This window comes from Myotis myotis, unplaced genomic scaffold (assembly GCF_014108235.1).
Source record: "Myotis myotis isolate mMyoMyo1 unplaced genomic scaffold, mMyoMyo1.p scaffold_m19_p_11, whole genome shotgun sequence".
Classification (NCBI taxonomy): Eukaryota; Metazoa; Chordata; class Mammalia; order Chiroptera; family Vespertilionidae; genus Myotis; species Myotis myotis.
Genome location: NW_023416315.1, coordinates 14,402,093 through 14,421,374, shown reverse-complemented (window position 1 = coordinate 14,421,374; position 19,282 = coordinate 14,402,093). Strand labels below are relative to the sequence as shown.

Genomic DNA, 19,282 nt, shown 5'->3' with positions numbered 1-19,282 from the left:
GTTTACCATCTTGTCAGGAACTGAAAGACTCCCTCAGCAATGTTTTACCAAGTTGACTCATGCCTTCTTCCTAAAACACTCTTTTTAAAATATGTATGTATACTGATTTCAGAGAAGAGAGGAGAGGGAGAGAGAGATAGAAGCATCAATGATGAGAGAGAATCATTGATCAGCTGCTTCCTGCACCCTCCCTACTGGGGATGGAACCATGACCTCCTGGTTCGTACGTCCATGCTTAACCACTGAATCACATCAACTGGGCCTAAAACACTCTTGCCTTACATTCCTGGTAGTGCATTTATGGGGTGCTGCTTTTTCCTCTCCTTCAAAGGTTCCTCCTCTTTTGCCTATTCCTGTTCTCTTCCAAGTCCTGCTCTCTTCCTCGCTCCACATTCTCTGGCGATGACCTCATCTCCTTTAAAGACCTCAGTTACCACCTACATGCTGAGGGTATTAACTGTCCATTTCTAACTCTAAACTCTGCTGCCCTCTAGTCTCACATAGACTCATCTTTGGACATGACCAAATAGATGCAAAACACACCCACAGATATATTCATCCTACTCCTGACAACTCCTCTGGGTTGCCTCTGTCTGTGAGGCTTGACATTCAAAGCCAGAATCTGAGTGTTCTTCTTGACCTTTTCCTCATGCCCTACATTTAATTAATTACCAAATCATTTTGATTCTACCTCCTCAACATATCTGATTCGAATCCCCTTTTCTCTATTCCTACTTTAAGCCTTGTTCCATGCCACTGTCATCACTCACCTGTGATGCAAATGAGCCTTCTGTTTCAACAACCCCCCTCTCCCTGTTTCATTCAGTACTGTTGGAAATTGCATACAAAAGCTTTTGCATATGTGAATTCTTCTGGGGTTGAGATGCATAGCTTTCACCTTTGAAAGGGTCCAGGATTCAAAAAAGGGTAAGAACCACTTTATGATTAATGAATTGGTTTCAGTGTGCAATGGGCTATTTTATTTTTTATGAAAAGGAGTGAACTGAGGTATAAGATCAGTGTCCCAGGTTCCATTTTTTGATGGCATATTTATACCTACTATGACTCCGTGGGAATTCTTGATGGAATGTGTAGAGTTCTGTTCTATATGTAATACAAATTGAGGATGTGAATCTTTGTAAATCAAACTGCTGTGCCAATAGACTTTAAAGGTAATTAGAGGTAAATGCAGTCCTAAAATTCAGTCTAAAGCTAATAAATCACATTTGAGATAGCCTTAAGCTCAGAAAGCTATTTTGTAAGATTAGATTTCAATTGCTGATCAGTTATGTAGACAAATAATTTTTAAAAACCCATCAATATTTTTCACATACTCACTAATATGATTTATTAGGTGTTTACTCAGTTAATTAATAAATTATTAATTTATTAATATATTATCAATGATTTATTAGCTATGTTAAATACTTATGAAGTGTTTTGTCTGTATTTGGGAAATGTCTTTTTTGTTAAGATGTGACTCCCTTATTTACAACAGCATTAAAGTAAAGGAAAAGTAAACATTTTAAAGTGAAAATGACTGGAAAAAATGGGATTAAATGTTTTCCATAATATTTTTTTAATGTTCATTTACTAAAAGGCATTAGACTTGGATAATTTTACTTCCAGATTTTTATTTTCTTATTTTTATCACCTTTCTCCACCCAAGATATAGTACACACTTGTACTCTTTATGATAGGGCAGATTCTGGATTTACTAGAGCATAGTAAATGTCAGTCAATGGCTCTGAATGAATTGTTCAATATGTGTTGTTTTTCTTTTCTCTATTTACAAAGTCTGTCTTTCTTATTAAATTTCTAAGTTTAAATGTACATTTTCTCTTGCATTCATTTAATGTTTTGGGTAACTATACAAGAAGTAATTTTGTATGGACTGATCACATGGCCTATGATTCAATCTCTTAAGGTCAACTGGATTCCTTATGATTTTCAAACAACAAAAATAAGGCCATTTCCAAGATTCTAGAAGAGACATGGCAATGATAATGCTATTATATTTGGTTTAGTAATATGTTTTGGATTTGCATTGAATATGAGGATGTCTGTTGTCTTGAGAATTATATTACTAAAAAAAAAAATTCAAATAATGGCCATTATACATGTTCATTCTATTCTAGACCTGCACCAGCCAATATGGTAGCCCCTAGTTGCATGTAGTTACTGATCACTTGAAGTATGACCAGTACCACATATTGAAAGAATAATATTTTGAAGATATAAGGTTAAATAAAATATGTTATTGAAATTAGTTTAACCTATGTTTTTAATGAGGCTGCTGGAATATTTTAAAGTTACATAAATGACTTGCATTATATTATTATATAAAGTTATAAGATATTGTTATAATAACTATTAATGTAACATAGTTATTATAATAATTAATATAACAGTAACATATACAGTTTATTACATCATATTCTTTATTATATAAAGTTATTTAAATGTCTATTCATTTTAATCTTATTTAACCTTTACAATAATCGTATGTGGCATGTATTTTTAATATTCAGAATTTTCAGAAAAGGAAATTGATAATCAGAGAGATTAAATATCTATCCCAGGGGTCATTCAGTACTCAAACCCAATTGGTACTCCTAATCAGTAAGTATTTCTAACCTTTGTGATAGTATATCACCATCAGTCCTTTTTTTTTTTTTTTTTTTTTTTGCTACTGGTAACAGCAATGTGATTAAATATGCTTCTTTATTTTTAAAAAATCTTGTTTTCTTATTTTGTGATAAAGAATTTGAAGGTGTCATTCATTTTTAAATTCATGCATTTAATTGATCTGATGGCTGACCTATGTACCTCACAACAATATTCTATCATATGAGGAAGGGTATCATTGACTGCACTTTCTAAATCAGGATGCTCAGGTGTTTGGTTTTTTTATTCACTCATTAATTATGCAAAGGTTTTTATTGAAATTCAGCTAGTGCGTTTCTATCTCTCCTCATGTCATTAAATTGTTCTTGCAAACTAATTGGATGATGTTGCATTTTTATCAAGTGGTTCCTACTAAAATTCTTTGTTTCAAAGATTTTTAAACAGTTTTTAAATGATTTGAGACTTTTTTAGAGGTGACACACAATTCTTATGCAGAAAAATGAAAACATTTCCATGTTTATCCTTAAAATCTCATATGTTTAAACATTTTCATATGTTTATCTTTTAAATCTTTGTGCTCTCATTGTTAAATATGACATCTTTGAAGCAACAGATTAATTTTGATTATATTCTTTTTCCAAAATATCTGCCATATAGCATACTACTCATCAAATGAAAGAGAACAATTCATTGGCTTGTTTTTTCTCTGACCTAGCTTCTTTCAGAGTATTACTAATTAGCACAGAAATGGCTGGAGGAGAAGGAACAAGAAAGAGAAGGTAATCCTTTTTAGCTGCATAAACTTGATTGCCTGTGGACTGAATTAGAATGCTTTGTACAGAGGTCAGGATAGATCACCACCACAGAGATCTTCTGGTTGGTTGAAGTGAGATTCTATAAACTATGGGATTCCATTTCTTTCTTTTTTTAAAATTTTGTTTTATTGCTTAAAGTATTACAAAGAGTATTACATATGTCTCCTTTTTCCCCCTCCCCTACCCCAGTGTCTTGTGTCCATTGGTTATGCTTATATGCATGTATGCAAGTCTTTTCAGTTGATCTCTTACCCCACCCCCCAACCCTCCCCATTTCACTTCTAAGGAATTGTATGATTACACCAATTAATCACCAATTCTAAGGAAGGTTGATTATCTACTTGAGGGAGATATTTACATACACTAATATCTGATTGGTGACTTAAGTCATATGAATGGTTTGTTTCAATTATTTTCCTTTTCTTTTAAGCAGCTTTATTGAGGTATAATTGATATACAAAAACTGTATATATTTATTCAATGTATACAATTTGATGAGTTTAGACATATGTATACATCTATAAAAACCATCACCATAATCAAGGTAATAAGACATATTCATCACCTCCAAAAGTTTTCTTGTGCCTCTTTTTTTGAGGGTGTGGTAAAAATACTTACCATGAGATCTAGCCCCTTCAATTTTTTTAAGCGCACATGTTACCATATTGTGTTGTACTACATTGTACAATGTACCTGTACAAGTGATTCATCTTGCATAACTGAAACCTTATACCCATTAAACAGTACCCCTCTAATTTTTCCTCCCCTCAACCCTTGGCAACTACCATATTCCACTCTTTGATTCTACGAATTTGACTATTTTAGATACTTTATATAAGTGGAATCATGCAACATTTGTCCTTCCGTGACTGGCTTATTTGACTTGGCCTAATGTCCTCAAGGTTAATCAATGTTGTCACATTTGGCAGGATTTCCTTTTTGGCCACTGAGGCGTTTTATTTGTATATGCACATTATATCCCTAGAAAAAGAATCCCAGGATTTTCTCTCCTGGGTGGGTTTGCTTCTTCATGGTCCATGATGCCTGCGGAGGTTGTCAGTGTAATGAAACCAAATTGATAGGATGAAAGCAGGCTGTTCTTCCATTTTTCTAGATCTTTGAGTAGCATATCAAATCTGGGGCTGATCACTCCCTACTTGTTTAACCTGCCCATGAGGATCACAACAGTTTCCCCAGCTCTTTGATCATTAATGATTTCAAATTCGCCAATGTAACCACCCTTCATTATCACAGAAAATGGACAATAACTTTGGGGCACAGCCTAACAGGAACCTGGTACTTGCTTCCCTTTTTGGCGTTGTTGATGTTCTTGAGAACATCAGCCAGGACATTCATGCACACCATTATGGAAGGATGGTGGAAAGAGCCAGAATTTCCTTTATAAAGGTTGAGTATTATGGGATAGGGTTGGGGCTATGTCTTACCTTACCTGTATATATCTCATTTTCTTTATCCATTCATTTGTCAGTGGACATTTAGGTTGCTCCCTTATCTTGGCTAATGTGAATAATGCTGCACCTAATGTGGGAGTGCAGATGTCTCTTTTTAATATTCCAATTTCAGTTCTTTTGGATATATACCCAGAAGTAGGATTGATGGATCATATGGTAGTTGCATTTTTATTTTCTTAAGGAACCTCCATACTGTTTTCTATAGTGGCTGCACCATTTTACATCATTCTTACCAACAGTGTAAAGGTTCCAGTTTCTCTGCATCCTCATCAAGACTTGTTATCTTTTTGTTTTTTGGATAATAGCTATTCGAAGAGGTGTAAGAATATTTTATTGTGGTTTTCATTTGCATTTTCCTGATGATTAATGATGTTGAACACACTTTCATATATTTTTTTTTTGGCCATCTGCATGCCATCTTTGCAGAAATATCTATTTAAGTTGGGTTATTTGCATTTTTCCTATAGAGTTATAGGAGTTCCTTATATATGTTAGATATTAACTTCCTATCTGTTTCAATTCTTTTAAGGAAATTTTAGCTTATTGTAATTCTTCTCCATGCCAGCCTGTTCTCTCTCTCTCTCTCTCTCTCTCTCTCTCTCTCTCTCTCTCTCTCATATATATATATATATATATATATATATATATATATATATATATATATATTCACGTGCAGCTTTGATATAGGGATTCTTGCTTTTTAAAAGATAAAAATAATATTTTTTTTGTTGAATTGAACTGAATGAGAAATTTATGGAGATTGAAGGAAATATTAACAATATCTAGAAGGAAAACAGGTTTTGTGAATCATCTTTTTATGAAGCAATTTATATCTAGGAACCTAGATTTGTGGCTTTCTGCATAGAATCTGGGTTTTTAGATTGATGATTCTCTGAGTATTTCCGCCCCCCCCCCCCATTTTTATTGAATCTCTTGAGTCTTTCTTCAGCCAGATGGCTCTGTAGGCTGGGTGCCATTTGACCAGGCAATGTTTAGTGAGATTATTTAATTGTGTGTTTATTAAAGCTCGCTCTCTCTGGCAACATATTGTACCTGTTTAAAGTGTCTCCTTGGCAAACTCCTGAATTGTGGTGCTGTTTATTTTTTCAAGTATATCACTGGGGCTGCCAGAGATAACTACACAAGCATGTCAAAGAATAGGGCTTCCTTACCTTTGGACCTCACTGCACTCCTATCTTAACTGCTTTTGATTTTTAAAGCCTGAGTCTTTATGTTTGCAATATTTGGAGTTGTCCTTTGGAGTGATTGTCATAGGTGATCTAGTGATTGGTGATTGAACTCTGAATCCCCTCATTGAGTTGGGTTATCTTGGAGAGTACCAATAGTTTATACCTGAAAATTGTTAACCATTGGTCAGGACCCCATTTTCAGAATGTGGTTAGGTAACTTAAGAAGTCAAAGATCAATGTGGCTGGCAGAAACATTGTGGGTGAATTTGTGGTCCTGTGTAGCCACTGAAGGGGAGGGAAAACAGGTAAGACATAGCCCTAACCCTATCCCAAAAATGAACAGTATCACAGAATACTAGCACCATCCAAAACACCCAACATACCAGGATCACATCCACACTGGACAGCACAAGTGAGGGTAAATGAATTGTCAAAGGAGTCCGGAAGTGTCCATGACCATTATTTTCAATGCATGTATGTTTGGGCTCCGGGGTCTGCTTTTCTCCTATGAGCACTAGTCATGTTTGGACTACCCATCAGCACTGAAGCATATAAGCACCATTAGGTACCTTGGCATGACCCCCTCTACCCACCAAGTTTACCACTCATACATCAGGCAAATGGCTCAAAAATGCCTAAAATTTAAAAATACCTACCATGTCATCCAAGAGAATATTCAGAAGCATACAAGACAAAAGGAATGGAGGCTGGCCCCAGGTGCTTTTCTTTAACCAACAAGGACATCCTTATCTAATAAAAGAGAAACATGGTAATTGGTGTACGACCGCTACCCTTCCCATTGGCTAATCCCCCTGTCACTCACAGAGTAGGACCAAGATATGCAAATTAACTGGCAGCCAAGATGGCGGCCGGCAGCCAGGCAGCTGATGCGAACAGGGAGGTTTGCTTGCTTCAGTGACGGAGGACTCCAAGGTTCCCCGCCTCACTTGCCGGCCTCTCAGCTGCAACTCTAAGCAACTATGTTGCCAATAAAGAAGCTAAAAAAAACCCCAGAAACCTGCTTTACTCAGCGGAGCTTCAGTCAGCCAGACCGCAACATTGTATCAAATACAGACGGTAAACAAAGGCCAGAAACCTGTTTTCAACAGCCGAGGCCTCAGAGCTAAAGCTGGCCCAGAATAAAAAAAAAAAAAAGAAAAAACGGAGTGGTTGGGAGCTTCAGTCCCAGCCTGAAAACAGCCCTCAGCCCCTCACCCAGACTGGCCAGGCACCCCAGTGGGGACCCCCACCCTGAAGGGTGTGTGACCAGCTGCAAACAGCCATCATCCCCTCACCCAGGCTGGCCAGGCACCCCAGTGGGGACCCCCACCCTGATCCAGGACACCCTTCAGGGCAAACCAGCCGGCCCCACCCATGCACCAGGCCTCTATCCTATATAGTAAAAGGGTAATATGCCTCCTGGCACTGGTATCAGCGTGACAGGGGGCAGCGCCCAAACCCCCTGATCACCCTGCAGCTCTGTGTGTGACAGGGGGCATGGCCCCAACCCCCCCCCCCCCCCCACGGGCCCTGCTCTGTGTGTGATGGGGTAGAGCCATAACCTCCCCATCGGCCCTGCCCTGAGTATGAGAGTGGCGGCGCCCCAACCACCTGATCGGCCCTGCTCTGTGGGTGTTAGAAGGTGAGCCCCCCAACCCCCCCCCCCCCATGGGCCCTGCTCTGTGTGTGATGGGGTAGAGCCATAACCTCCCCATTGGCCCTGCCATGAGTGTGACAGTGGCGGCGCCCCAACCCCCTGATCGGCCCTGCTCTGTGGGTGATAGAGGGCGGCACCCCAACTCCCTGATCCTCCCTGCCCTGAGTGTGACAGGGGGCGGTGCCCCAACTCCCCTATCGGCCCTACTCTGTGAGTGACAGGGGGGAGCTCCTCAATCCCCTGATGGGCCCTGCTCTGTGCATGACACGGGGGAGCTCCCCAACCCCCTGATTGACCCTGCTCTGTGCATAACAGGGTATGGAACCCCAACCCCCCTGATGGGCCCTGTTCTGTGCGTGACGGGGTGGCGCCGCAACCTCCCCATCGACCCTGCCTTGAGTGTGACAGGGGGCGGTGCCCCAACCCCCCAATCGGCCCTACCCTGAGCGTGACTGAGGGTGGCATCGCAACCTCCCAATCTGCCCTGCTCTGTGCATGACAGGGGGCGACGCCCCAACTCCCCAATCAGCCCTGCTCTGAGCCCGACCAGGGGCTGCACCTAGGGATTGGGCCTGCCCTCTGCCACCCGGGAGCGGGCCTAAGCCAGCAGGTCGTTATCTCCCGAGGGGTCCCAGACTGCAAGAGGGCACAGGCCGGTCTGAGGGACCCCCCTTCCCCCGAGTGCACAAATTTTTGTGCACCGGGCCTCTAGTGTAACTATAAAATTCCTTAATCCCAGAGCAGCTCTGACTCTTGACCCCTGGTACGTGGTCTAAGTGAGGGGTCTGGAACCCCACCTCTGTTTCCAACTAAGGCTTTCCTACCAATATTCTGGCTCCTCTTGGTCTACACTTCTGCAGATGGTTCTTGAAAGTGATCACAGAGCTATTCTGCAGTGATCAGAAGAAGAAGAATGAGTGCATTTCTTTTGGGAACTGAAAGAGTAATAGAGGAGCATACAGGGAAATTATAGTGATAAAAAGATGATTTATCAAAATCTAGCATCTGGATGGACTTATTGAACTGAAATGTAGATTAATGCAGTATTATCACCACATAATATGGGTTGTTTGCAAATTAACACAACCTTTGGACATTTCATAGAGGGTATCATTTTTCATGCAGTTAAACACTTACTATTAAACTGGATTTCTTTGGTGAGTTTCTCTTCTCAGGTGTGATCAGTATAGTGGAGAGACATACCAGCCAGGGGACATTTCTAACCAGCAGAGCCTCTGTAACGTGCCTGCAGAGTGACTTCATTCATTAAGGAAATCCATGCATGGTGACTCTGGCCAGGTGCACATCTCTGTGGAAAGCAAATAGTAGCATTGTTTTGTGTGTATGTGTGTGTGTGTGTGTGTGTGTTGTCAGGACAATAATATGTGTGTTAGTTAAGCAAGTATTAGGTTGTGAATCCTCTGAAATCCCTTGAACCGAGTGTTAGTTTGACAACTACTTTTTGCGTGTGGGAGAAGCCACTCCCCCGTATTTGTAGAGATTTGTTATATTTGGATTATGTTTAAAGGCATTTTAAATTTTAATTTTATCTGGGTACCTGTTCTGGGTTGGTTATAGAATGCCTTTTGTCAACCTAGCATTCTTCTTTTAAAATAATTTTTAACCGTGATTTCTAAGTTGCAGTCACCATGTTTATTGAATCATAAATATGGACTGGCAGGATGTAATTGCGAGAAACCTGATTTGGGTGGCTTGGTAATTTTTTAAAGGATGTCATAGATGTAGGAATATTTCTAATATTTGTTAATTTGAATGTACTCTGTAGTTGATCTGAAGTTTTCTGCTGCCAAGGCAGCTTTTGGTTTATTTATTGGTGATAGTTGTGTTTTGTTTTGTTTTTTTGATTTAGTAAACTTTACTTTCAAGTTGTCAGGGGCTTCGAAAAACCACGTTTTTCTGTTTTTGTTTTTAATACCATATTGGTTATCTGGCCAAGATATGTTGGTCTTGTGTATGTATTTGTTCTCAGCAACACTTAATAACATTTATGTTATTAAAACACGGGTTGGAGTTTTATAGAAATCAAACATCAATTCCCCAAGCTTCATGGATGCCGAAGTCCAACCCCAGCAGGTCCAGGGGTCCCCAAAGGTGTAGACGGAGTCGGCGAAGAAGGAAGGACACGGAGACAGTGTTCAGTTGATCAGCAGCCTAGCCAGGATCTCCAGCCAGGATCTCCAGCCAAGTTCTGGTCTGGATCTCCAGCGAAGTTCTGCTTCAGATCTCCAGCCAGGTTCTGTGTCCATGTTCTCTTGCTAGGTTCTCCAGCCAGGTTCAGTCCAGGTTCTCCAGCCAGGTTCAGTCACCAGGTTCTAGTCAGGTTCTCTTGCCCATTTCTGTAGTCAGGTTCAGTCCAGGATCTTTTGCCATGTTCTCTCCAGCGAAGTTCTTCTGTCTCTAGTTCTGTGTAGGTTCTGTCTTCTGAGTTCTGTGTTCTAAGCTCTGTATTCTAAGTTCTGAGTCTTGCTCTCTTGTTACATCTGTATTTATACCAGTTGATTCAATCCTATCAATCTCTACTACAAAGGTTAGGGCGTTTCTTATCTCCATTCCAGGGAGTAAAGATTATGTAGCTTAAGCATGATTGTTCGTAGTTAAAGTGATTAATTACCCGCCTGGCACTTAGTTAAGGGGTTTTATTCCCTCCCTAACTTCAGGGGAAAATCCCTACCTGGGGAAATAACCTTTCTCAGAGAGGAGACCTTGGCTAAAACACACAGTGCCAAGAAGGTGAGCAAACATATCAAGAACAGTATGCCATATATGCCAGGTCCCTTGAAACAGCAAGCATGGACCGGCTCCCGGCACATGGATAGGAAAATGGTATGACACAATGGATAAGAGCATTGGTTTAGGAATCATAGTTCTTGAGTCCAACTCCAGCTTCCCTCCTTATTAGGTGTGTCCTTGGGCAAGCTACTTAATCTTTTCTAATCTTTGTTTCCCTCGTTGTTAAATGGGCATATTAAGAATATCTATCTTACAGGGTTACGGTGAAGAGTAAATGAAATAATCCACTTAACATAGGGCCCAGCACACAGTAAATTTTCAATGAACCTTTATTATTTCATCTATTAACATTCGCATGGGCTTGAGAAATGGCGCCTAGAGTTAATTCTCCTTGTCTGGTTACTGTATTTATTTTAAGGAAGTGATAAAATGGCCAGATTTCTAGCCTAGTGTTTTCTCTTTTATATAGATACTTTTTCATTTTTAACAATCAAATTTATGGTCAGGCAAAGTTGAAGATATAAAATTTAGAAACTGTTAATTTCTTTACTTTGTAAGTCTTTTAAAAAGGGGCTTTGCACATTGTAAAACTCCACCAATTTTTTCCCTCTCACCCCTCCTAATATCTCTCCTGCAGGTTAATAGCAGCAAAGCGAGAAGAGAGTGAAGACCATTTACCTGCCCTTTGATGTAATCTGAGCCTTGTGACCCTGCTCCATAAAGTAGGATATTTCACCTCCTACAGGAGGTGCTAATGAAAGCCAATTGTTATAAGACATTGTTCTTATCACCAGGAAGGTTGATCAGTCTGTGCCCGCGCAGGGGGACACAGGGTAATTCGACAAAGCTGGATATTTATTTGATAAAATGCCTTGTAGGTCAGTTTCTATGAATTTTTCCTCAAGCGGGCTGGGAAGTACTGCAAAAATGAAGAAGAAAAAATTCTTTGGACTTGAGAAGTAATTTTCAGTAGAAATTGACTTAAGGGGGAATCAGTTGTGGTTATGGTTTCTGCTCCCTGGTCATTTGGCCTCTTCCTCCTGTAATGCAAGGAGGAAGGGTCCAGGTGGAAAAACAAAGATAAAAACATAATCACTGAAGACGTGATCACCAGAAGATCATGCAGAGCTGTGTGTGTTCTTTATCTAGACACCCTTTGAGTAGAGGGATTCTTCAACAGAACTGTTTGTAGCTCACAGTTTCATCTGGCAATCATATTACATCTAGGGCTAACCACCATTAGAGTATGACATTTTTTTTTTGTAGTTTTCCAGACTATCAATTCAAAATAACATGCTTGCTCTGATTAACTCATACTAATAGATTAGTAAATTCTTAACCTTAGAAGATTTTTAGTTTTCAGAAACACAGGAAAAACTGTCACATTAGGGACAGTATTGAAATCTGTAGTTGTTATTTTGCATTTGGGTCTTGATTGCCACGTTCTACTACATTTTGTCCTTTTTCTACAACTATTCTTCTCGTGGTTGAATACCAAATTGCCTGAACTTTGGTCTGAAACTGCAGTGCGGGGACTTCTCGTACTGTTGGGGTACACGCTAGGAAGAAGCTGGGTTCTTTCTCTAAAAACTCTGATACCTTGCTTTAATCTGAGCACAAGAAAGTATATCAATCTTCCTCTCCAGTGATCTTTAGGATTCATTTTCTCAAAACTGAACTTAAAAAGACAATGCTTTCGCTAATTGGTCAATCAAAACACTTATGAATGAAAACTATTGAACTGTCTTAGTGATTTACAGAATTACAAGTTTCTTAACTTCAAGAGAATTTTCATCTAATTGGTCTTACAAGGCAAACAGTCAGTGAGGTTCTTTATAAAGCAAGACCACCTTTGTTCTCTAAATCTTCAAATCCAAGGTATTTTCTTTTTAAATTGAGATGTATTTGATACATAACATTATAAGAGTTTCAGGCATACTACATAATGACTTGTTACTTGTATATATTGAAAAATGATAACCACAATAAAACATTCATCACTGTATAGCATTATGATTTTTTCTTTATTCTTGTGATGAGGACTTTTGAGATCTACTCTCTTAACAAATTTCAAATATATAATACAGTATTATTAACTATGATCTCCACACTGCATTACATCCCAAGGTACAATGATATTCTCTTCTTATTGATTTCTTTAGCACTCAGTAGTGTTTAGCACCAGTGACTACCCTTATTCTGGGAACCCTAGGCTGGTACTCCTCTTACTTTTTTGACTTCTGTATTCTCTAAATAGAAATTTCAAGATTCATATCTGAGGCATAATCTGTTTTCTCTGAAACATTTATTTTTTAAAAATATATTTTATTGATTTTTTACAGAGAAGAAGGGAGAGGGATAGAGAGTCAGAAACATCGATGAGAGAGAAACATCGATCAGCTGCCTCCTACACCCCCCCCCCCCCCCACACACACACACTGGTGACGTGCCCGCAGCCAAGGTACATGCCCTTGACCGGAATCGAACCTGGGACCCTTCAGTCCGCAGGCCAATGCTCTATCCACGGAGCCAAACTGGTTAGGGCGTGAAACATTTATTTTTATAAAAATGCTTTTAAAATATTAATTTTGCTTCCAGTCAAGACTTGGTAAATGCTGTGCTCCCTTCCTCCCATGACCACATTAAAATTACAGTGAGCCCTAACCGGTTTTGCTCAGTGGATAGAGCGTCAGCTTGTGGACTGAAGGGTCCCAGGTTCGATTCTGGTCAAGGACATGTACCTTGGTTGGCGGCACATCCCCAGTAGGGGGTGTGCAGGAGGCAGCTGATTGATGTTTCTCTCTCATTGATGTTTCTAACTCTCTATCCCTCTCCCTTCCTCTCTGTAAAATTACAGTGAAATTACAGAACAACCATCAGTGAGAAGCACCTAATGTCTAGATGAATAGAAGTCTTATAACTAAGAATATAAAGAAGAAACCATGTTGAGACTAGTAGGAAGGGTAGAGACGCGGAATGGACTGATCCCACAACCACTTAAAAATTAGGAGGGATATCTCAGCGGCAGAGGTCTTCCATGAGGACTGAAAAGTCCCAGACTCATATGAGGCTCAAACCCAGGGTTCCAGTGCTGGGAAGAGAAGTCCCCATAACTGCTGGCTGTGAAAACCAGTGGAGATTGTGGCTGGATGAGATGGAGAGCTGCTGGAGTCACAGGTGTTCCTTTTAAAGTGCCTGCACATGGACTTACTGACAAACTTACTGGTTCTGAGCTCCAGTGCTGGGGCAACAGGCCAAAAGGCGCCAGGAACGTATGGGGAGGAACTGAATTGTCTGGCTTCGGGGTAAGGGATGGAGGGATAAGTCTCTTCCAGACATAAGTCATTGCTGGCGGAAGCCATTGTTCCTTTGTTGAGCCCGCCCCTAAGCCAGCCTGCTGGCACCATATCTGAGTCTCCATCAACCTAGCAAGCTCTTGTGATTGCTTGAGATCTTGCTCAACCCAAATTGAGGGGGTCCACCCAGGCCATGTCCAATGGCTTTTTCATGTAATTGTCCTGTTTTGGCTCATGCTGTGGACTTTTTTAAAATCTCCCAAAGATTCATAAACCCAAGGCAACCAGCATCTGGCCGTGGTGTACCCCATACCTCTTGCTAAGCATCCCCAAATCTGGTACTAGCGGCAGCTGGCATCATTTCCCAGCTTAGCCTCTCCCAGGTACCTAAAAGCCCAACACAAGTGGCAACTCTCTGCAGATCCCTTTGTAGCTTATACCAAGTGGCCCCAGGCAGGGCACAGACAATAGCTGACCTTGGCCTGCACCACCAATATTTCTCCTAGGATGCCCCAGAACCAACACAAATGAAGTGTTGTTTAAGGGACCACACCAGAGTACCGCCCAACCACCGCCACAAATGGTGCACCCAAAGGATGAATTTGGCAGGCACCAGAGCCCTGCTAAAATGAATCCTGCTCCATAGGGTGGTCCCCTACACATTACTGCCAGTCCTCACCACCAATCAGCCAGAGGGGCAGTCCCTCCCTTTGAAGTGTCAACAGCAATCAAGGCTTAACCACAATAGGAAGAACACACCTGGAGCACCTGGCTCAGGTGACCAGGAGACTGAGCCATTGGGTGCCACCTACTACATAAGACCACTCTACCAAGACTTGGAGATGCAGCAGCTCTAATACATAGAAACAAATGCAGGGAAGCAGCCAAAATAAGGAGACAAACATATCTCAAAATGAAACAATTGAACAAAACTCCAGAAAAAGAACTAAAAATGGAGACAAGCAATCTACCAGATGTGGAGTTCAAAACACTGGCTATGAGCATGCTCAATAATCTTAGTGAGAACTTCAAAAAAGAGATAGGAAAATAAAAATAGAGATAGAAATCATAAAAAAGAACCAGTGAAAAATAAAGAATATAATAACTAAAATGAAAAAATACAATAGAGGGTTTGAATCAATGTTTTGGAAGAGAAGACAGCAGAAGATACCCAATCCAAACAGAAAAAAATAACCCCCAAAAACGAAGATAGTTTAAGGGACCTCTGGGGCAACATAAAATGAACCAACATTTGCATCATAGGGTGATCAAAAGGAGAAGAGAGAGAGCAAATGATGAAAATCTATTTGAAGAAATAATGATGGAAAACTTCCCTAACCTGGTGAAGAAAATAGATATACAAGCCCAGGAACTGCAGAGAGTCTAAAACAAGATGAGCCCAAAGACACATCATAATTAAAGTGCCACAGGTTAAAGACAAAGAGAGAATATTAAAAGCAGCAAGAGAGCCCTAACCGGTTTGGCTCAGTGGATAGAGCGTCAGCCTGTGGACTCAAGGGTACCAGGTTCGATTCGGTCAAGGGCATGTACTTGGTTGCGGGCACATCCCCAGTAGGGAGTGTGCAGGAGGCAGCTGATTGATGTTTCTCTCTCATTGATGTTGCTAACTCTCTATCCCTCTCCCTTCCTCTCTGTAAAAAATAAATAAAAAATAAAAAAATAAGTAAAAAATTTTTAAAAAAAAAGCAGCAAGAGAAAAGCAGTTATCTACCAGGGAGTTCCCATAAGGTTGTACGCTGATTTATTAACAAAAACTTTGCAGGTCAGAAGGTATTGTCAAGCCCTAGTCAGTTTGGCTCAGTGGATAGAGTGTCGGCCTGGAGACTGAAGGGTCCTCAGTTCAATTCCAGTCAACGGCACATGCCTGGGTTGTGGGCTTGATCCCCAGTAGGGGGTGTGCAGGAGGCAGCCGATCAATGATTCTCATCATTGATATTTTAGTCTCTCTCTCTCCCTCTCCCTTTTTCTCTGAAATAAATAAAAATACATTTCTTTAAAAAAGAAGGTATTGGCAAGAAATATTCAAAGTGATGAAAAACAAGGACCTACTACCAAGATTACTCTATTCTGCAAAGCTATCATTTAGAATTGAAGGACAGATAAAGAGCTTCCCAGACAAGAAAATGCTAAAGGAGTTAATCACCACCAAACCATTATTACAAGAAATGTTAAAGACTTCTTTAAGAACAATAATAAGAAAAGATAAAAAATATGAATAATAAAATAGCAATAACTACATATCTACCAACAATTACTTTAAGTATAAGTAGATTAAATACTCTAATCAAAAGACATAAGGTGGCTGAATGGATAAGAAAACAAGACCCTTATATATGCGTCTACAAGAGACTCACTTCAGGTTGAAAGACACACACAGACTTTAAAGTAAAGGAATAGAGATAGATATTTCATGGAAATGGAAATGAAAGAAAAAAAACTGGGGTAGCAATACTTATACCAGACAAAATAGACTAAAACAGTTGCTATAACAAGAGACAAAGAAGGAGCCAGCAATTCTACTTCTGGGTATTCATCCAAAGAAACCCAAAACACTAATTCAAAAAAGACATATGCGCCCATATGTTCATTTCAACATTATTTACAATAGCCAGAATATGGAAACAATCTGAGTGTCCATCCATAGATGAATGGATAAAAAAAATGTGGTGCATATATATGATGCAGCCTCAAAAGAAAAGAAAAAAAGAAATCTTGCCATCTGCAACAACATGGATAGACACCAAGGCTATTATGCTAAGTGAAATAAATCAGACAGAGAAAGATAAATGCCATATGATTTCACTCTTATGTGTAGTCTAAAAATATTAACAAATAAAACAGAAACATACTCAAAGATACAGAAAGCATTTTTGTGGTTGTCATATGGGAGGAGGTTTAAGGGGGGTAGGCACTAAAGGTGAAGGGATTAAGAAGTACAAATTGGTAGTGACAAAATAGTTGTGGGGATGTAAAGTACAGCATAGGGAATATACTCAATAATATTGTAATAGCTATGTATGGTGTCGGATATTAGAGTTATCAGGGTGATCATAAGTTATATAAATGTCTAACCACTATGTTGTATACCTGAAACTAATATAATATGGTATGTCAACAGTAATTGAATGTAAAATATTTGAAAGCCCTGGTCAGCGTGGCTCAGTTGGTTGGGTGTTGTCCCATGCACCAGGAGGTTGCCCGTTTGGTTCCTGGTCAACGGCACATGCTCAGGTTGCAGGCTCAATCCTTGGTAGAGGGTGAGTAGGAGGCAGCCAATCCATGGTGTGCTCGCTCTAAAAATCAATAAACTATTCTAAAAAAATTATTTTTGAAAAAAATCTTTACATGTTATCTTACATCTTTCTATCAGTCAATTTAAATAAATGTAAATATCCACTTATCTGAAAGTAGGTGTTCCGGATACGTACAATATTATGTTGGACTGTGTGAAATTACTCTTTTTGTAGGTGAAAAGTGTTCAAATATTGGCAATTTCTTTTTCTCTTGTATTTTTATTTGCTTTCTCTACCATTTTGTAGCACATACATCTTCTGCCGTATAAATTGAGATATCATGTATCTTTATGCTCTCTAACATTTTAATGAAAAAAATTTCATTTTCAACTAAATTGATTTATTATGATACTGTATTTTCCTCCTCAAGTCATGTAGGTAACTTTTATTATAATTGATATGGTATAAATATTGCAAACGAATATGATATCCTTGAGTTCTTTTTCAGTAAAATAATTTATTAGAATCATAGACTTAACTAGCAGATTTTTTGTCTTCTGAGGAGTATTGAGTAGTGAAAAAAGGAAACTCTTTTCCTCCTGTTTTTTTTCCAGCCTATAGTTTATTCATTTCTGTCTGCAGTGCCAAAATAAGAAATAATTATAGCCAACTTTCAAGGTCTCACCCTGTAACAGGTTCATCTCCTTCCTTGGCAGGCACCGACGGTACTTTATATGATGACTCTATAATTACCCAGTTTTGGTAAACATGCATTATTTAGCCAATACAGCAAAATGGTTCCTTCAGACCATTACATTGCAGTTCATCAAGTAAATAGTGATTTAGCTATTTATATGAAAAAAATGTGTGTTATTTTGTTGATAGTCTGTCAATCTACAGACTATCAACAAAATAGCTAATTCCCTATCACCCTTTATGATTATTTTGGAACCTCTTTTTGAAAAGCATTACTGTACGGTATGAAAACTGTGCAGTGCTCTATTTCAATGTAAAGGTCACATGGCGATAGTTTTTATAGGTATTTCTATTATGAACAGTATCTCAGTGTTAAGAGATACTGACACAGCGCCCAGACTATTAGTATGAATTGGTTTGATGGAAAAGAAAATGGCTTGATTGCCTTTAAAGAATGGAAGGAAATGATTTCCATTGTGGCAATCCACATAATGTTTAGACCCTTTCACAAGTTTTACCTGATCATTTAAGTCTGGAATAACTTAATGACAGAATTATACAACCCATTTAAGAAGATACGCTGAAGTGTCTGTTGCTGCTGTCTGAAACCAGGTGTGCACAGTGAATCTCAGCTTTAATACAGAGTTAGTTTCAAAAACCAAGATGCCTTCCTGATTAAAATCAATATGATGTCTATACTTATTTTTTAAAAGTGTTCCTTTTCTTCAGGATAAAATTACATTGTGGGCTTTGGGTATTTTCTCCTGAGGGACAATGCTGGGGTCCAACGCCAGCAGGTCCAGGGGTCCCCAAAGGTGTGGACGGAGTCGGCGAAGAAGGAAGGACACGGAGACAGTGTTCAGTTGATCAGCAGCCTAGCCAGGATCTCTAGTCAGGATCTCCAGCCAAGTTCTGGTCTGGATCTCCAGCGAAGTTCTGCTTTGGATCTCCAGTCAGGTTCTGTGTCCATGTTCTCTTGCTAGGTTCTCCAGGTTCTCCAGCCAGGTTCTGTAGCCATGTTCCCTCGCTAGGTTCTCCAGCCAGGTTCTGTAGCCATGTTCCCTCGCTAGGTTCTCCAGCCAGGTTCAGTCACCAGGTTCTAATCAGGTTCTCTTGCCAATTTCTGTAGTCAGGTTCAATCCAGGATCTTTTGCCATGTTCTCTCCAGCGAAGTTCTTCTGTCTTCTGGTTCCTGTGTAGGTTCTGTCTTCTTAGTTCTGTGTTCTAAGCTCTGTATTCTAAGTTCTGTGTCTTGCTGTCTTGTTACATCTGTATTTATACCAGTTGATTCAATCCTATCAATCTCTATTCCAAAGGTTAGGGCGTTTCTTATCTCCATTCCAGGGAGTAAAGATTATGTAGCTTAAGCATGATTGTTCATAGTTAAAGTGATTAATTACCCACCTGGCACTTAGTTAAGAGGTTTTATTCCCTCCCTAACTTCAGGGGAAAATCCCTACCTGGGGAAACAACCTTTCTCAGAGACCTTGGTTAAAACACATAGTGCCAAGAAGGTGAGCAAA

The 19,282-nt window shown here is 39.6% G+C and overlaps 1 protein-coding gene and 1 pseudogene across 3 annotated transcripts in view; one reads left to right on the top strand and one right to left on the bottom strand.

Annotated features, from left to right (window-relative positions):
• LHFPL3 (LHFPL tetraspan subfamily member 3) overlaps positions 1-19,282 on the top strand; it is a 466,692-nt gene that overhangs the window by 75,747 nt on the left and 371,663 nt on the right. The gene's annotated exons all lie outside the window — the stretch shown is intronic.
• LOC118666025 lies at positions 4,425-4,808 on the bottom strand (annotated as a pseudogene).